Here is an 18,012-nt window from a genome sequence, read left to right as displayed (position 1 = left end):
GAAGAAGTCACGCAACTTGTTTATTCTTCGTTAACTGCCTCCATTACGGAGATTGATGCGAAGACCTTGACTGTATGGAGCTCGTAGACTACCTGGAATCAATGACAGCAACAAGAACTACTTGGAATGCAAACATGTTTTAAGAAAAGGTCATTGGATGACTCGGAACATATACTGTGAAAGCATTATATGCTAAGCACCATAAAGAGCATGTACCGTTTTTGAATTTTCTCGATAGACCTTTGGTAACGTTAGCAGACCATAAGATCTTATTCCAGGGATTTTTTGGATGACTAAGGCCTTACTCCAGGGGTTTTTGGAGAACCAGAATATATACTGTGAACACCGACTATTCTAAGAAGCGCAATGAGCATGTAATATATTTGAAACTGGTTGATAGTCCTTCGGTTACGTGTGTAAACTCTTAAGCCTTACTTCAAAGATTTCTTGTATAACCATGCCAAAAACTGTAAACCTTGACAATGGGCAAAAAGTATATGAGTTTCTGTTTCTAAAACTGTCAAAATTATCTAAATCGGTTGAAAATTGTTAAAGTTATGAAAATATAAATTTAGTGGAACACGGGTACCCTGTCGGCCATCCACGTGGTAAAAAAAATCAGATGCCCCTCCCCACGTCCCTCCTCACTGTATCAACGTGATTTTCTCACAGATGCTACATTTTATGGAGTTCTTAGATGTCACCGAGTTTCAGCTTTCAGCTTTAAAAAATTCATTGAAATATCACCACTTGAATTTGAAAAAGGAACACGGGTACCCCGTCGGCCGCATAAGGGTTCACGACTGGAAAAAGTGTTGCATTAAGGATCTGGTCCATAGACTGAAAAGCCAGATCCTTAATGCATTCTCCATAAGGCTAACGGAAACTCCTTAGAATTTCCGTGAAGGATTGTTCAAAACGATTCAACGAAAATTTGTTCGAAATTCTTGGAATTCTACGGGAAATTCTTTGTATAGTAGACGTTCGATAACTGCAAGTCATTTAACTGCAATGCTTTTAACTGCATTTCGAAAGTTACATCAGTTTTGCAGTTATCGAACAGCTGAGATTCAAAACTATGTCAAAGTCGATGATCACTGCATAGCGGTGAACAATCAGATGCACTTCTATTTTGACGACGTCTGACAATTGTGTGACGTCTAGAATGCGTCATGTTACAGTTATCGAACGACAAGTGCATTGTCCGTAAGAAATTCTTGGGAAATTCCATTGGCCGAAAGCCGTATGTGCGAACTGGTAATTTGGCCGAAAAAGTCGTTTTCCCTAACAGGGCATTTAGCTGAAAATGCCGTTCGGGTGAAAAAGTCCGTCCAAATTTTCCTTTTGGCTGTACATCGCTTTCGGTCAAACCAGTTTTTATCTTATAACAGTTTCCGTGAATCGTTTTGCTAAATGGTACCTGGCTAGATGTCTTTTGGCCTAAAGTCTAGTATAAACATAGAGAGGCAACGAAATTTTTGTTCAATGGTCAATTGTCAAAAGACCATTTCGCCAAACAAGTGGCCATTTCTGACCATATTACCCGTTCAGTACGAGGTTCAGTCATTGAAATTTTGCCGTATAACCCCGTTTGGCCAAATGACCTATTCTGTCAAAAAACTATTTCTGCTAAATGGCATTTTTGGGCAACGATGGTTTCGGCCAGACGACCTGTTAGGACAAACGGCTTTTTCAGCCAAATTACCAGCTCGACAGTCTGTAACTTTCGGTCTTATTGGAATGGAATGAAACTTACCAAGAATTTTTAATCGAAAGTAGAAAGAATTTTCTGAAGAAACCAGAAACAATCTTCAAAAACTCCGAGCATTTTTCCGATGTTTTAAAGTTGGCTATTCCAAACTAGCCGTTTAATGATGAACTTATCCCTGTGAAAAAAAAAACAAATCACTCTAATAAAGGATAAAAAACTAACCGGCTTGATTAATTTAGATTGGGGAAGTCAACGTTAAAGCATCTCTTTCACTATTAAAAATTTTCTGTGTGAATTTTAAAGAATACTCAAAAGAGACTCAATAGGAACTTTCCGTGAATATTCCGAATATTTTCCTGTAGAAATTTGGGACAACTTCCCGTAAAAACTCTGTAGAGATTCTCATGTAAATCCCAGACGATTTCCTTTGGTACCCAACCGTCTAAAACGAATTAAGTACTCTCCATTTAATTCCACTAATTATTTTCGATATCTTTGCAGATACGTATTTCGACCACACAGTTGTGGTCGAAATACGTATCTGCAAAGATATCAAAAATAATTAGTGGAATTAAATGGAGAGTACTTAACTCGTTTTAGACGGTTGAATACATTCCACTAAAAGAGCTTTATATATTTTTCCCTTGGTAATTACAATGAGTTCTTGAAACGTGAAAGTAGTCTCGAAACGTGGAAAATCTGAAAATAATTTTCAAATGAATATTCTGGAAAAACTTGAAGAATATCTGGGGAAGTTCATCAATTTTTTGAGGCGAAATTCAAAAGATTCTGCCATTATTGTCGTGAAAATATCCTAAGTGACCAATTCAGCTGAACGACACTTTCAACCGAATGTCCATTTTGACCAAATTGCCCTTTCTACCAAACGACTATTTCAGCCGAACGACAAGTTAACGATTTTTTTAGCCAAAGGAGCTGTTCGACCAAATAAGATTCTCGGCCAAATATCTGTAGGCTACATATCCTATCAAAGTCTGAAAACATCATGAGAGCATATAGAATATTTTGATTTTGACAACAAAATGATTCACAATTTGTTTTCAAATATGTATAAATCATCATGATTGATTATGTTTTTTTTTGTTTCTTTATTAAGGAGACTTTCAGCCCGAGGCTGGCTCGTCTCCGAGCTGATTGATTATGTATTTTGATCTCATGTTGCTGTAGATTAATAAATTGAATGATATGACATCAAACTGTGTACTTATTTTGCTATCGGAAGCCAATATCAAATTTAGTTTTCGATTTCCTCTCATCGACAGCAGAATAGTTTTTGATTTGATGTCACGGTAAGCTGATTCTGCTAAACGTTTTGTTATTTTAACCGTTAAAACGACCAAAATTATTCGGAAGGTCGTCTGGTGGTCACCTGTAGTCATAGCTAATTAAGACTTTGAAATATCTCTAATATCACCGTCAGAAATGGTTTAGAAAATTTTCGTTACTCAAGGATGAACTTCACAAAATGACCATTTTTACGGATGTCCTGGATTTTCCGGAAGGCCGCCTGGTGTAGAGGTGTGCGCCGGTCCGATATTCGTCAGAATTTTGGCCGGCGGCGGCGGCGTTTTCGGCGTCACGCCGAAAGCCATTTTACCCGGCGGCGACGGCGGCGTGAATCGGCGTGGCGATTTTTTTCATTACGTTTTTCTAAGTTTTTTTTTGCATTTTTTCGGCATATTTTCAAGAGATTAAAAGAAGATTTTTTTTTATTTTCGCATGAAAAATCTAATGAACTTTTCCTGAAAAATCTGGAGGAAAACCAAAATTTGGAAAATATTTTCGGATTGTTTGAAGTTTCGAGAAATCTTTGGAATTACCAAGAGAAGCTCTTTTGAATTCCCAAATAAAATTGTTTGGAATTTCAGCAGAAAATTTGTCGCAATTTACATGAGAAACTTCAGAATTTTTACAAAAAAAAAATGTTCAGGATGTACAGGAAAAACTTCGGAAATTTATGAAAAGGTCTTGTTGAGTTTCTATTGAGTATTCTTCCAAATTTGTACAGAACATTATTGATAATTGTACACAGATAAAAATATGTTGTGATTTTAAATGTATTTGCATGCACATATTTGGAGCATGCAAATAAACGTAACATTCAATCGATCTTACTATTCTTTTGAGTCGAAATAAATTTAATCTGTGCTTGCTTGTAAAATTCTATCAAATTTAATTGAATATCAAATGTTAATTCGTTTGATAGGGTTCGCTGCAATTTTACACGTCGTTGAATTTTCAAAATTATTTGCTGTGTAGAAGAGTGCGGCTGGTTGAATGGATGTTTTACCGTTGGCTTTCTCAATCTAGAATAATAAAGACGGCTTGTTTGGCATGGCCAACGATAAAACAGTCAATTTTTAAGAATTTTCGCGGGAGACTCTAAGGAGTTTTCGAGAAAAAATCTCTGGAATGTTCAGGAGAAATTCTCCGTAAGTGTTATTAATTAACCCTTATGCGGCCAACAAAAAAAACATACGTGGATGGCCGACAGGGTACCCGTGTTCCACTAAATTGATATTCGCATAACTTCAACAATTTTCAACCGATTTTGATAATTTTGACAGTTTTGGAAACAGAAACTCATATACTTTTTGCTCATTGTCAATGTTTACGGCTTACGCCCATGGTTATTCAAGAAATCTTTGAAGTAAAGGCTTAAGAGTCTACACGCGTAACCAAAGGCCATTCAACCAGTTTCAAATATGCTACAAGCTCTTTGCGCTTCTTAGAATTGAAGGTGTTCACAGTTTATGCTTCGGGTAATCCAAAATCCCTGAAATGAGGTCTTGGTCATCCGAGAAATCTCTGGAGTAAAGCCTAAAGATCTACTCGCGTAACCAAAGGCCTATTATGTAAATTCAAATACGGTACATGCTCTTTGTGGTACTTAGCATAGAATGCGTTCACAGTATATGTTCCGAGTCATCCAAGAAATCTCTGGAGTAAGGCCTTGAGGTCTACACTCATAACCATGGGTCTATGGACTTGTCTCAAAAGTGGTACACGCTTTTTGCGCATCTTGAAATCAAATGTGATCACTACATATGTTTTGCGCTATCGAAGAAATCTCTCGGATAAATCCTTTGGCGCCTTCATTGCATATGTTCATGGTCATCCAAGAAAACCCTAGAAAAAGCCTTCAGGTCTACACGCGTAACCAGAGATCTTTTAGATTGTTTCAAAAGTGGTACATGCCCTTTGTGGTACATAGAATAGAACGCCTTTATTGCATATGTTCAGTGTCCTCCAAGAAAACCCTGGAAAAGGCCTTAAGATCTACACGCGTAACCAAAGATCTATCAGATTTTTTCAAAAGTGTTACATGCCCTTTGTCGTACATAGAATATTTTTCGTCCATTGCATAGGTTCATGGTCATCCAAGAAAACCCTGGAATAGGCCTTTAAATCTGCATGGGTACCCAGAGATCTTTTGGCTTGTTTCAAAAGTGGTACATACCCTTTGTGGTACATAGAATAGAATACGTGCATTGCATATGTTTATGGTCTTCCAAGAAAATGTTAGAATAGGCCTCAGGATCTTCACACGTAACCATCCAAGCAACCAGAAGTTCGGATAAGAGGGGCTATTTTGGCTTAATCAGCTCTCATTTTAAGTAATTTTCGTATTGTGGGAGCGTAAAAGTGAACTTTAAAGTTCCGTTAAGGATGCTTGGAACTTGATGTGAACCATAGTGAACCAATTAGTTCGGTTAAGAGAAAATTTAAGTAAAATCTGAACTTCTGGTTGCTTGGGCAGATACCTTTCGGATTGTTTCAAAATTGGCATATGCCCTTTGTGGTACATAGAATATACCGCTTTCATTGCACTTGAACAATCCTCAGGAACTTCACGCGTAACCAGAGCTCTTTCGGCCTATTTGAATAGTTATACATGCCTTTTATGGTACGTAGAATAGAATGCACCCATTTCAAATGTTCATGATCATCCAGGAAAACCCTGGAGTAAGGCATTAGGATCTACACCAGAGCCTGTTTTAAATTTGGTACATGCCTTTGGGGTTCTAGAATAAAAAGCGTTCATGGCATATGCTAATGGTCATCCTAGAAATTTATGGAGTAAGACTTCTAGGCTTACACGAATATCTAGAGGGTCTTTAAAGTCACTCCTTACGGAATCCGGAATCCGAAATGCAAAATGTAAATAAATTGGAACGATACAACTTCACGCCGAGAACGTGAGGGAAAAAACGGGTAATATCGCAAAGATCATGTACCATATTAGAATTAGATTAAGGACACTCCTCACGGAATCCAAGTTTCAAAGTGCTCGCGTTTTCGGGGCACACCACTCGATACGGTAGCAACGCACAACTGTCATTTTTATTATTTCACGCATGCTGCGATGCAGCAAAGCTAAATCAACAAAAATGACAGCTGTGCGCCGCCTCCAGTATCGATTGGTGTGCCCCCCGAAAACGCGAGCACTTTGAAACTTGATTCCATGAGGAGTATCCTCAATATAATTTTAATATGGTACATGATCTTTGAGATATTAGCCCGTTTTCTCCCTCACGTTCTCGGCGTGAAGTTGTATCGTTCCAATTTATTTACATTTTGCATTTCCAAAGAATAGACAACTTCATATTAGGGATATGAATGAAGTTTACTACCTGGAACCAACAACAACAAGACAACAATAACTACTTGGAATGCTAATATATCAAGATGAGGTTTCACATCTTGTTTATTCTTCAATAACTGCCCAGAGCTAATGACAACAACTTGAACTACTTGAAATGCAAACATATACCAATAGCCTTCCGTTCGTGGATTGATCTGCAGATCATTCCTATATGGAGTTCATAGACTACCTAGTACCATGGCAAAAACAAAAGCTACAGCAGACGTTCGATAACTGCAAGTCATTTAACTGCAAATGCTTTTTAACTGCAATTCGATACTTGCAACAGTTTTACAGTTATCGGACCGCTAAACTTCAAACCGATGTCAGACTCAATGACAGCTGCATTGCGCTGCACATTTAGATGCACTTTTATTGCATCGGACGTCGATTGACAACCGTTTGACGTCTAGAGTGCGTTGCAGTTATCGAACGGCATTCGATAACTGAAAAGTAAACATTTTGCAGTTATCGAACGGCTACTGTACTAGGAATGCGTACATTCACTCAGATGAGGTTGACCCGATTTTGTCACTCCCAGATTTTGTCTACCCCTGATTTTGCCTAACCCTTCACTGCCTGTAGCTTATTATGAATCATTTATAAGTACCTATTAATAAATTTGTAAGTCTCTTCGACAAAAAAATACGGATTCCATTCACGTATTTTGCCTTGCTATGGAGCTCACGACAATGAAAATAACTACTTAAAATACAAACATATACCAAGAAGGGGTCTCACAACTTGTTTATTTTCAAATAACTGCCTTCATTAAGGAGGTTGATCCATCGACCTTGACTCTATTTCATAGACTATCTGGAGCTCAAGACAACAACAAGAACTACTTTGAATACAAACATATACCAAGATGGGGTCACAAAACTTGTCTATTCTTCGATAACTGCCTCCATTACGGAGATTGATTTACAGAACTTCGGTGGGGTTTGATCCCACGAAACCAGTACGCTAGACAGGTGTTTTCCCTACTAAGCTACGAAGGACCTCCGTCGTCCTCCGCAGCTTAGCGGGTACTGATGAAACCAAATTCCCAGCACCGGGCATGTAGCCGAACTCTCGCAACACATTCTCAGAACTAACTCTCTCATATATGTTTTTGTACAATGCCAACCAAGTAGGATGAGTATTTAGTATTATCTGGCTCCTACACACTTGCTTCATCACCAACGGCGCTCGATGAAGTAGGGTTGTGTGAGATTGTGCCAGTTAGTCGTCAGATCCCAACCCGACCACATAAGCGAAGAGGGATCGCCTTTCGAGTTCAGTACATTCAAAGTTAATTGCCTATGTTCCGGGTATTGAGCCAGCCGGATTGGAAATTAATTGCTATGTCCGAAACTCGATTTTGCATATGCACAACATGTGATAGATTAAGTTCGGAAAAGGTATTGGAGGAAAACCGCTACCTTCCGTCCTTCCCAGTTGTTCTTCAATAACTGCATCCGTTACGGAAGTTGATACACCGACCTTGGCTCTATGGAGTTCGTAGACTTCCTGGAAGCCACGACAACAACAAGAACTACTTGGAATACAAACATATACCAAGAAAGGGTCACGCTATTTGTTTATTCTTCGATAACTGCCTCCATTACGGAGATTGATCCGAAGATCTTGACTGTATGGAGTTCGTAGACTACCTGGAGCCCACGACAACAAGAACTACTTGGAATACAAACATATACCAAGAAGGGGTCACAAAACTTGTTTATTCTTCAATAACTGCCTCCATTACGAAAATTGATCCACAGACCTTGACTCTATGGAGTTCGTAGACTTCCTGGAACCAATAATAACAAGAACTACTTAGAATACAAACAAATACCATGAAGGCGTCACACAACTTGTTTATTCTTCTATAACTGCTTCCGTTACCAAGGTAGAACCCCATACCTTGGCTCTATGGAGTTCGTAGACTACCTGGAGTCCTCGACAACAACAAGAACTACTTGGAATACACACATATACCAAGAAGGGGTCACGCAACTTGTTTATTCTTCGATAACTGCCTCCATTACGGAGATTGATCCGAAGATCTTAACTGTATGGAGTTTGTAGACAACCTGGAACTCACGACAACAACAAGAGCTACAAGAAATACAAACATATACCAAGAAGGGTAACGCAACTTGTTTGTTTATCGATAAACGCCTCCATTACGAAGATTTCTCCGAAGACCTGGACTGTATAGAGTTCGTACACTACCAGAACTACATGAAAAACAAACATATGCCAAGAAGGGGTCACAAAACATGTTTATTCTTCAATAACTGCCTCCATTACGGAGGCTGATCCACTGACCTTGAATCTATGAAGTTCGTAGACTACCTAGAGCCCCCGACAACAACCAAAACTACTTGGAATACAAACATATGCCAAGACGGGGTCACACAACTTGTTTATTCTTCGATAACTGCCTCCATTACGGAGATTGATTCGAAGACCTTGACTGTGTGGAGTTCGTAGACTACCTGGAACTCACAACAACAATAGGAACTACATGAAAAACAGATATATATCAAGAAGGGGTTACACAACTTGTTTATTCTTCATTAACTGCCTCCATTACGGAGGTTGATCCACAGACCTTGAATTTATGGAGTTTGTAGACTACCTGGAACCAATGACAACAACAAGAATTACCTGGAATACAAACAGATACCAAGAAGGGGTCACACAACTTGTTTATTCTTCAATAACTGCCTCCGTTACTGAGGTTGATCCACAGATCTTGACTCTATTGAGTTCGTATACTACCTGGAGCCCACGTCAACAACAAAAACTACTTAGAATACAAACATATACCAAGAAGAAGTCACGCAACTTGTTTATTCTTCGTTAACTGCCTCCATTACGGAGATTGATGCGAAGACCTTGACTGTATGGAGCTCGTAGACTACCTGGAATCAATGACAGCAACAAGAACTACTTGGAATGCAAACATGTTTTAAGAAAAGGTCATTGGATGACTCGGAACATATACTGTGAAAGCATTATATGCTAAGCACCATAAAGAGCATGTACCGTTTTGAATTTGCTCGATAGACCTTTGGTAACGTTAGCAGACCATAAGATCTTATTCCAGGGATTTTTGGATGACAAAGGCCTTACTTCAGGGGTTTTGGAGAACCAGAATATATACTGTGAACACCGACTATTCTAAGAAGCGCAATGAGCATGTAATATATTTGAAACTGGTTGATAGTCCTTCGGTTACGTGTAAACTCTTAAGCCTTACTTCAAAGATTTCTTGTATAACCATGCCAAAAACTGTAAACCTTGACAATGGGCAAAAAGTATATGAGTTTCTGTTTCTAAAACTGTCAAAATTATCAAAATCGGTTGAAAATTGTTAAAGTTATGAAAATATAAATTTAGTGGAACACGGGTACCCTGTCGGCCATCCACGTGGTAAAAAAATCAGATGCCCCTCCCCACGTCCCTCCTCACTGTATCAACGTGATTTTCTCACAGATGCTACATTTTATGGAGTTCTTAGATGTCACCGAGTTTCAGCTTTCAGCTATAAAAATTCATTGAAATATCACCACTTGAATTTGAAAAAGGAACACGGGTACCCCGTCGGCCGCATAAGGGTTCACGACTGGAAAAAGTGTTGCATTAAGGATCTGGTCCATAGACTGAAAAAGCCAGATCCTTAATGCATTCTCCGTAAGGCTAACGGAAACTTCTTTAGAATTTCCGCGAAGGATTGTTCAAAACGATTCAACGGAAAATTGTTCGAAATTTTTGAAATTCTACGGGAAATTCTTTGTACAGTAGACGTTCGATAACTGCAAGTCATTTAACTGCAATGCTTTTAACTGCATTTCGAAAGTTACATCAGTTTTGCAGTTATCGAACAGCTGAGATTCAAAACTATGTCAAAGTCGATGATCACTGCATAGCGGTGAACAATCAGATGCACTTCTATTTTGACGACGTCTGACAATTGTGTGACGTCTAGAATGCGTCATGTTACAGTTATCGAACGACAAGTGCATTGTCCGTAAGAAATTCTTGGGAAATTCCATTGGCCGAAAGCCGTATGTGCGAACTGGTAATTTGGCCGAAAAAGTCGTTTTCCCTAACAGGGCATTTAGCTGAAAATGCCGTTCGGGTGAAAAAGTCCGTCCAAATTTTCCTTTTGGCTGTACATCGCTTTCGGTCAAACCAGTTTTGATCTGATAACAGTTTCCGTTTTGCTAAATGGTACCTGGCTAGATGTCTTTTGGCCTAAAGTCTAGTATAAACATAGAGAGGCAACGAAATTTTGTTCAATGGTCAATTGTCAAAAAGACCATTTCGCCAAACAAGTGGCCATTTCTGACCATATTACCCGTTCAGTACGAGGTTCAGTCATTGAAATTTTGCCGTATAACCCCGTTTGGCCAAATGACCTATTCTGTCAAAAAACTATTTCTGCTAAATGGCATTTTTGGGCAACGATGGTTTCGGCCAGACGACCTGTTAGGACAAACGGCTTTTTCAGCCAAATTACCAGTTCGGCAGTCTGTAACTTTCGGTCTTATTGGAATGGAATGAAACTTACCAAGGACTTTTAATCGAAAGTAGAAAGAATTTTCTGAAGAAACCAGAAACAATCTTCAAAAACTCCGAGCATTTTTCCGATGTTAGTTGACTATGCCAAAAGAGCCGTTTAATGATGAACTTCTTCCTGCGAAAAAAAACAAATCACTCTAATAAAGGATAAAAAACTAACCGGCTTGATTAATTTAGATTGGGGAAGTCAATGTTAAAGCATCTCTTTTACTAGTCAAAATTTTCTGTTTGAATTTTAAAGAATACCCAAAAGAGACTCAATAGGAACTTTCCGTGAATATTCCGAATATTTTCCTGTAGAAATTTGGGACAACTTCCCGTAAAAACTCTGTAGAGATTCTCATGTAAATCCCAGACGATTTCCTTTGGTACCCAACCGTCTAAAACGAATTAAGTACTCTCCATTTAATTCCACTAATTATTTTCGATATCTTTGCAGATACGTATTTCGACCACACAGTTGTGGTCGAAATACGTATCTGCAAAGATATCAAAAATAATTGGTGGAATTAAATGGAGAGTACTTTAGACGGTTGAATACATTCCACTAAAAGAGCTTTATATATTTTTCCCTTGGTAATTACAAAGAGTTCTCGAAACGTGAAAGTAGTCTCGAAACGTGGAAAATCTGAAAATAATTTTCAAATGAATATTCTGGAAAAACTTGAAGAATATCTGGGGAAGTTCATCAATTTTTTGAGGCGAAATTCAAAAGATTCTGCCATTATTGTCGTGAAAATATCCTAAGTGACCAATTCAGCCGAACGACACTTTCGACCGAATGTCCATTTTGACCAAATTGCCCTTTCTACCAAACGACTATTTCAGCTGAACGACAAGTTCACGATTTTTTCTAGCCAAAGGAACTGTTCGACCAAATAAGATTCTCGGCCAAATATCTGTAGGCTACATATCCTATCAAAATCTGAAAACATCATGAGAGCATATAGAATATTTTGATTTTGACAACAAAATGATTCACAATTTGTTTTCAAATATGTATAAATCATCATGATTGATTATGTTTTTTTGTTTCTTTATTAAGGGGACTTTCAGCCTGAGGCTGGCTCGTCTCCGAGCTGATTGATTATGTATTTTGATCTCATGTTGCTGTAGATTACTAAATTGAATGATATGACATCAAACTGTGTACTTATTTTGCTATCGGAAGTCAATATCAAATTTAATTTTCGATTTCCTCTCATCGACAGCAGAATAGTTTTTGATTTGATGTCACGGTAAGCTGATTCTGCTAAACGTTTTGTTATTTTAACCGTTAAAACGACCAAAAAGATATCAAATTAAGTAAACATAATCGATGATTTCACAACATTAAAACAAGTTATCGATTTGCTCTTAAGCTTTGCTCGGGTAGACTTCTACCAATTAATCTTTTCGGTTAAACGATTCGGCCTAACAACTTTCAGTCTTGTGACTTTCTGCCGAACAACTCTTTTCTATTCAAAAATTCAATTTAAATTAGATTTTCATTTTTTCATTGTTCGCATTTTTCGCTTAGTTTTTACGGAGAGCTCTTCAAAATTTTAACAAGATATTGTATGGAATTTTCATGTAAATAATTTTTATCTTCACGAAAAATTCTCTGCAGTTTCAACGTAATGTTGTAGAGATCTATCAGCAAATTATACGGAAAATCCAATGAATCTTAGGAGTTTCCACTGAAAATTTCAATCGGCGTGGAAAATTATAGATCAGCGGCGTGGAAAATTTTAAACGGCGGCGCGCCGATGAAAAAATGTCGGCGGCGGCGGCGTGCCAAAAACTGCTGGCGGCGGCGGCGTGGCGCGGCGGCGCACACCTCTAGCCTGGTGGCCACTGCGGTCGTAGCAGAGTAGGAGTTGTGTATTAACTCGAATGTCACCGGCATAAATAGTTTACAAAAAATTGCGCTACTCTAGGACAAACTTTCAAAATTATCATTTTTACGGACGTTCCGGATTATCCGGAAAGCCGTCTGGTGGCATCTACGGCATAGGTGAGTGAGAACTGCGAATTAACTTCAAGGTTATTGTCAGAATTCTAGGAAGAAGCTCTAGGACAAACAATTCAAAATAACATTTTATACGGACGTCCCGGATTATAAGAAAGGCAGTCTGGTGGCCACCTACGGTTATAGTAGAGTAAGAACTGTGGAATATCTCCAAAATCACTATCAGAAATTGTTTTGAAAAAAAATCCACTGCTCCAGGACGAACTTCACAAAATGACCATTTTTTACGGACGTTCCGGGTTTCTGGAAGGCCGCCTGGTGGCCATCAGCGGTCATAGCAGTACGAGAAATATGTTTTAGCTAAAACATCCCCATCCGAAATGGTTTAGAAAAAACCCAGATTAATCCACCTACAGTGAGATTTTGACCCTTCCTTGGTTATAAGGAAGTTTTTTCCAGACTCCAGTATTTAAAACGAGATAAAAAATACTCAGCTTCCCACGGCGATTTACCGTGAAAGTGACAAAATAATTGCCTACCCAAAGGCGGATGTCATGGATTGAGTGACAAATCAACGAATGATAACGTACTGTACGTCCTGCTGCATATCTATCAGGCGCTCGTCGGATTGAATAAAAATTGTGACATGGTTAGTAACTATCGTAACGCTGGTAGCATATATTGTACTCGTAATTTCAAAGACCTCGATTTTAATTAATCCAGAACTAATTAAATCAGTCATTGATCGGAACGAAACTCAATAGCGTTCAATAATAACATATATTTCGCCTTATGGATGCATAATTTGGTAAAACTAAACTTGTTCAATACCTTAAAAATGAGCGAGATTTTTATGTAGTAAATTTCAGAATTTGCACACGTACGCACACATACATGTATGCAAGTGATCTGTTAGTGTCTCAAAACATGCTTACATTTGCTATCTAGCTTCCAATGAAGAAATTTTTGAAATCCCTTTCAATTTTTACGTTTTTGCTTTTCTGAGAAGATTTTTTTGTACATGCTTCTATATGTTCCTCAATTAAAATCATTTGTTTCTTTGAAACAAATCAGAAAAATAGGCATAACACCATATCGTATCATTTGTTATAATTATATTTTCAATGTCAAAGTGAATTTGTTTCAAATACCATACATTTTATTTAATAATTCACGAGATTTCTTGATAGATTAATACGTAACACACCTGCGTAACGCATGCAAAGTGAAATTATAGACACTTCCGAAGGAAGGGTCAAAACGGTGCTGCTCTCGGACGTACTTTCCAAAATGACCATTTTTACGGACGTTCCGGATTATTCGGAAGGCCGTCTGGTGGCCACCTGTGGTCATAGCATAGTAAGAACTGTGTATTAACTCCATTAACTCCAGATACCAGCGGAAATTGCTTAGAAAAAATTGCGCTGCTGTAGGACGAACTCTCCAAAACGACCATTTTTACGAACGATCTGGGTTTTCCTGAGGGCCGTCTGGTGTCTACCTATGGTCATAGATGAGTGAGAACTGCGAATTCCAAGGTTATTATCAGAAAGGCGATAGAAAAAATCGCGCTACTATAGGATGAATTTTTAATGAAATTAATAAATAATTCATTACTGGTCACTTTTCCCAGTGCACCTGAGCCTTTTATTTAGCTATATTTACCCGAGCCTTCTATCGAATCACTTTTATCATCTTTTCAATTGATGAAGAACTAATGTTTGAGGAATACATGGTGGTTTGGAACAAATTGGTCAACTGACTAGAAAGATATCTCATTTTTTCTCAATGTGTTGTACTTTTTACAACGATGCGAGTCCCGGAAGGTTAAGAAAACATAAAATCCATTTCACTCGAGACTTTTGACGGCTTAAATGTGAGATTATGGACAGAGTTCAGTGCGAGATTTCTCTTGTTTCGGACTGCAGAACGATGACGCGATCGGCCGAAATATTTGTTCTGCATTGCGCGGCCGGTAATAAAATCAGTTCAGTGCGAGATTTCTCTTGTTTCGGACTGCAGAACGATCGCGCGATAGGCCGAAATATTTGTTCTGCATTGCGCAGTCGGTAATAAGAGTAGCTATCGAACAAGTAAGTGCAGTGCGTGTTTTAGTCGTCGGGAAAAAATAAAGTATTTTGTGTTCGGTGGCTCATGTGCATGTCGCGCGCGGTCGAAAAAAAGCGAGTTCTTCAATAGTTTGCTGTAGCCATCGAACAAGTGAGTACAGAGTGCTGCGCTTCCGTGCGGTCGTCCAAAACGCGAATCTTCTTAGCTTTCATATGCCACCGGGCGTGCATGTTTTTTAACTTTTAACTCGTATTAGTGTCATTTCCCATCCCATAGATGGCATCGCTTACCAAAGTAAATCCAGATAAATTGTTCTTTGTAACTAAGACGATATCCTATCCCAAGACAATCGTGGAGATGCAGAGGTATACTCGGTCTCTAGTAGCAACGAGAGTCGGACTAACAATCCTTCCATTCCTATATGACCGTAAGGACGTGGCCGGCGCCGTTATTGACTTTAAATATTTGAGCTCCCGAAACGTGTACATTGAGAATGGGTAGCTAATCCCAAGCCCCATTAATTGTGTTCTCTGTACAATTTCGCAAGTTCAGTCAATCACGGAGTAGCAACTACGAATTGTGCGGTCATAATGCTCATGCTAATGCTCATGCTCATGCTTAAATGTGAGATTATGGACAATTATTGTTGTTTTTGGCCACTTGGCGCAATGATCAAAATTAAGCAAGCCGCCTGGTGGCATAATTTTTGTTAGAGCTCCAATATACGAAGATTTACAATTATAAATACGCTCAACCACAGCATATTAGGTTAAGGTTTGAACCATATACTCTAGTTCATCTGCATGTCATCTGACTAATTTGCCCAAAACATTTTAAGAAGTCAAACTCACTCCTTAATATTTGAAATCATTGACCAATGAACAATGCTCAACACTGGTCATTCGTCACTGGTCACTGGTCAAAGCCCTAGTAGAAGAGGAAGTTAGCTGGAAAAAAGCAGCAAAGGCAAATTGAACATCGTATCGACATCATTCGTGAAGAAATCAATTCACGGTAGGCACATCAATGCTACTTTTGCAGGCTGGTGATCTAATATAGCATATGTAACAGAATTATGCCGTAAGTTGCATAATCATTAGTACCATTGGCGTTCTGAATATAGTTTTTCTGCTTTTCATGGATTCATTCTTGGGAGAGGGCTGAGTTTTCACACTGATTGAAGTCTTGCACTTCCTTGCGTACCAATGGATCTTCTAGTAGTTGTATGTCTTGGATCATGCCTTGAAGGAAATGAAGAATTTTGTAATCCATTCGTGGGAAACATCAATTTATTTTCGTACCGTATTTCATAGCTCCAACAAAAAGAAGATTGGTTTTCTTATTAGCTCTTCGTTAGTCTGGCATTTGTTGCTGTAAAAAGCATTTGTACCTGTTTATTCGACAGAAATTTCGTTACAGAGGTTCCAGCACGACTCACTCTAACCAGTGAAGTGTGGTCATCTGATATGCGATAATTGACCAGGTATCATGTAATTATGTATTGCTTTTGAGGTTTTATTCACTTGTGTGGTGGGGTGTGGAATATAACAGCAATAAATGAAAAGCTTTGGAGAGATTATTTTTACTGTATTAATATGTATGTGACTACACAAAATCAATCATTAGAAAGACATTTTGTGAGCTCAAAAGCTTTGATTCGTTCTATAGCTTACATAACACATTCCGAACACCCTTCGTCTTCACCAACACAGGCTGCTAATAAAACTGATAATTGATCTGATAAGTATCCTTTTTCTTTGGCATAATACCCGTTGATGGAACATTTCCGCATCGTAGCTTAATGTTCTTTAAGTTCTTCCACAGTGTAATAACTGTGAGGTTCAAGCCAAGTGACCATGTTTACATTAGTATATCATATTGCCATCCCGAATATTTCCTACACTGGACCGGGAATCGAACCCAGCCACCATCAGCCATGGTTTGCTTTGTAGCCGCGCAAGCTAAAGGGAAGGCCCGAGCAATCACATAACAAAATCAATTTCACCGAGTTGGCACCACATGGCACAACTTTTGCAATAATGCAGACCTATCGTGTAACGAAAATCCCACAAACGTGCCGCTCTTTGCCCGCGTGACACGTTAATGGAGACTGCCGTAATTTAATTTGCTCTTTATGGTTTCCATGCATGCCTCGCATTTCGTCCGTGATTACAGCCCACACACGGTCTGCTGACGTGATTTTGTGATATGATCGATTTCGATTATAGACTACAATCGGGCCGACGTATGCCGCAATTATCCGAGTTAATGAAATATCGTTGACTTCCGGAATTATTTGCTTTAAATTACATTTGCAAGTACGGTTACTTTTTTCACCACACTGATTCGCAAAAAGTATTCTTATTTTTTTAATAAAGCCCAGGACGCCGACAACTTTTTCATTCGCATTGGAACATCAATTATTCATTTCGTAATATGGATGGGTTAGTACTGCGCCAAACTAAATAAAACGATTCATGTGGAATCGAACAAACCTTACATTCTCCCTTCCAACATTCGCCGCCGACCGTTAATTGTTTCCGATCAAATATTCAGCGATTCCTGTATATATGTACCGCAAGCGTGAGTCGCAAAGTTCAACAAATCAACAAGAACAACAGAATCCTACCTACTCAGTCGTTGATCGCGGTCTTCGTGGACTCATCGTGGTCATCGAATCCATGGAATCTGAGGCGGAAAACACTTCCCGCCAGCTTCGACGAAGCCTTCCCACCCTTGTCTCCCTTGAGACCGCAAGCCATCCGTAGCGTCGTCATGGAGGGAGTGGGTGCCATTGTTTTGACTTTTATCGAATAGTCGCTCTCTCCCCCCTTCCTGTGCACCTCCATCAGAACTATAGCAGTCCTTCATGCGCCTTGAATGTTCACGCAAGCATCCAATCGCGCCTTGCTTCGTGTGGAACTAACTGGCAATGGCAACAAATTCCCGGGGTATGTTTTTGCGAAATAGGCGAACGTGAACCAAGTTGCCACACCGACACGGAGCCATCCAATTAACATGAATAAATTATGCCGC

General features: G+C 38.9%; 1 pseudogene; it reads right to left on the bottom strand.

The window, feature by feature from the left end:
* LOC134208826 (uncharacterized) overlaps positions 1 to 17,771 on the bottom strand; it is a 52,398-nt pseudogene extending 34,627 nt beyond the window's left edge.
* Positions 17,772 to 18,012: the final 241 nt, after the last annotated feature.

This window comes from Armigeres subalbatus, chromosome 2 (genome assembly GCF_024139115.2).
Source record: "Armigeres subalbatus isolate Guangzhou_Male chromosome 2, GZ_Asu_2, whole genome shotgun sequence".
In the NCBI taxonomy this organism is placed as follows: Eukaryota; Metazoa; Arthropoda; class Insecta; order Diptera; family Culicidae; genus Armigeres; species Armigeres subalbatus.
Note: the sequence above shows the minus strand (reverse complement) of the source record. Positions and strands in the feature narration are given on the sequence as shown.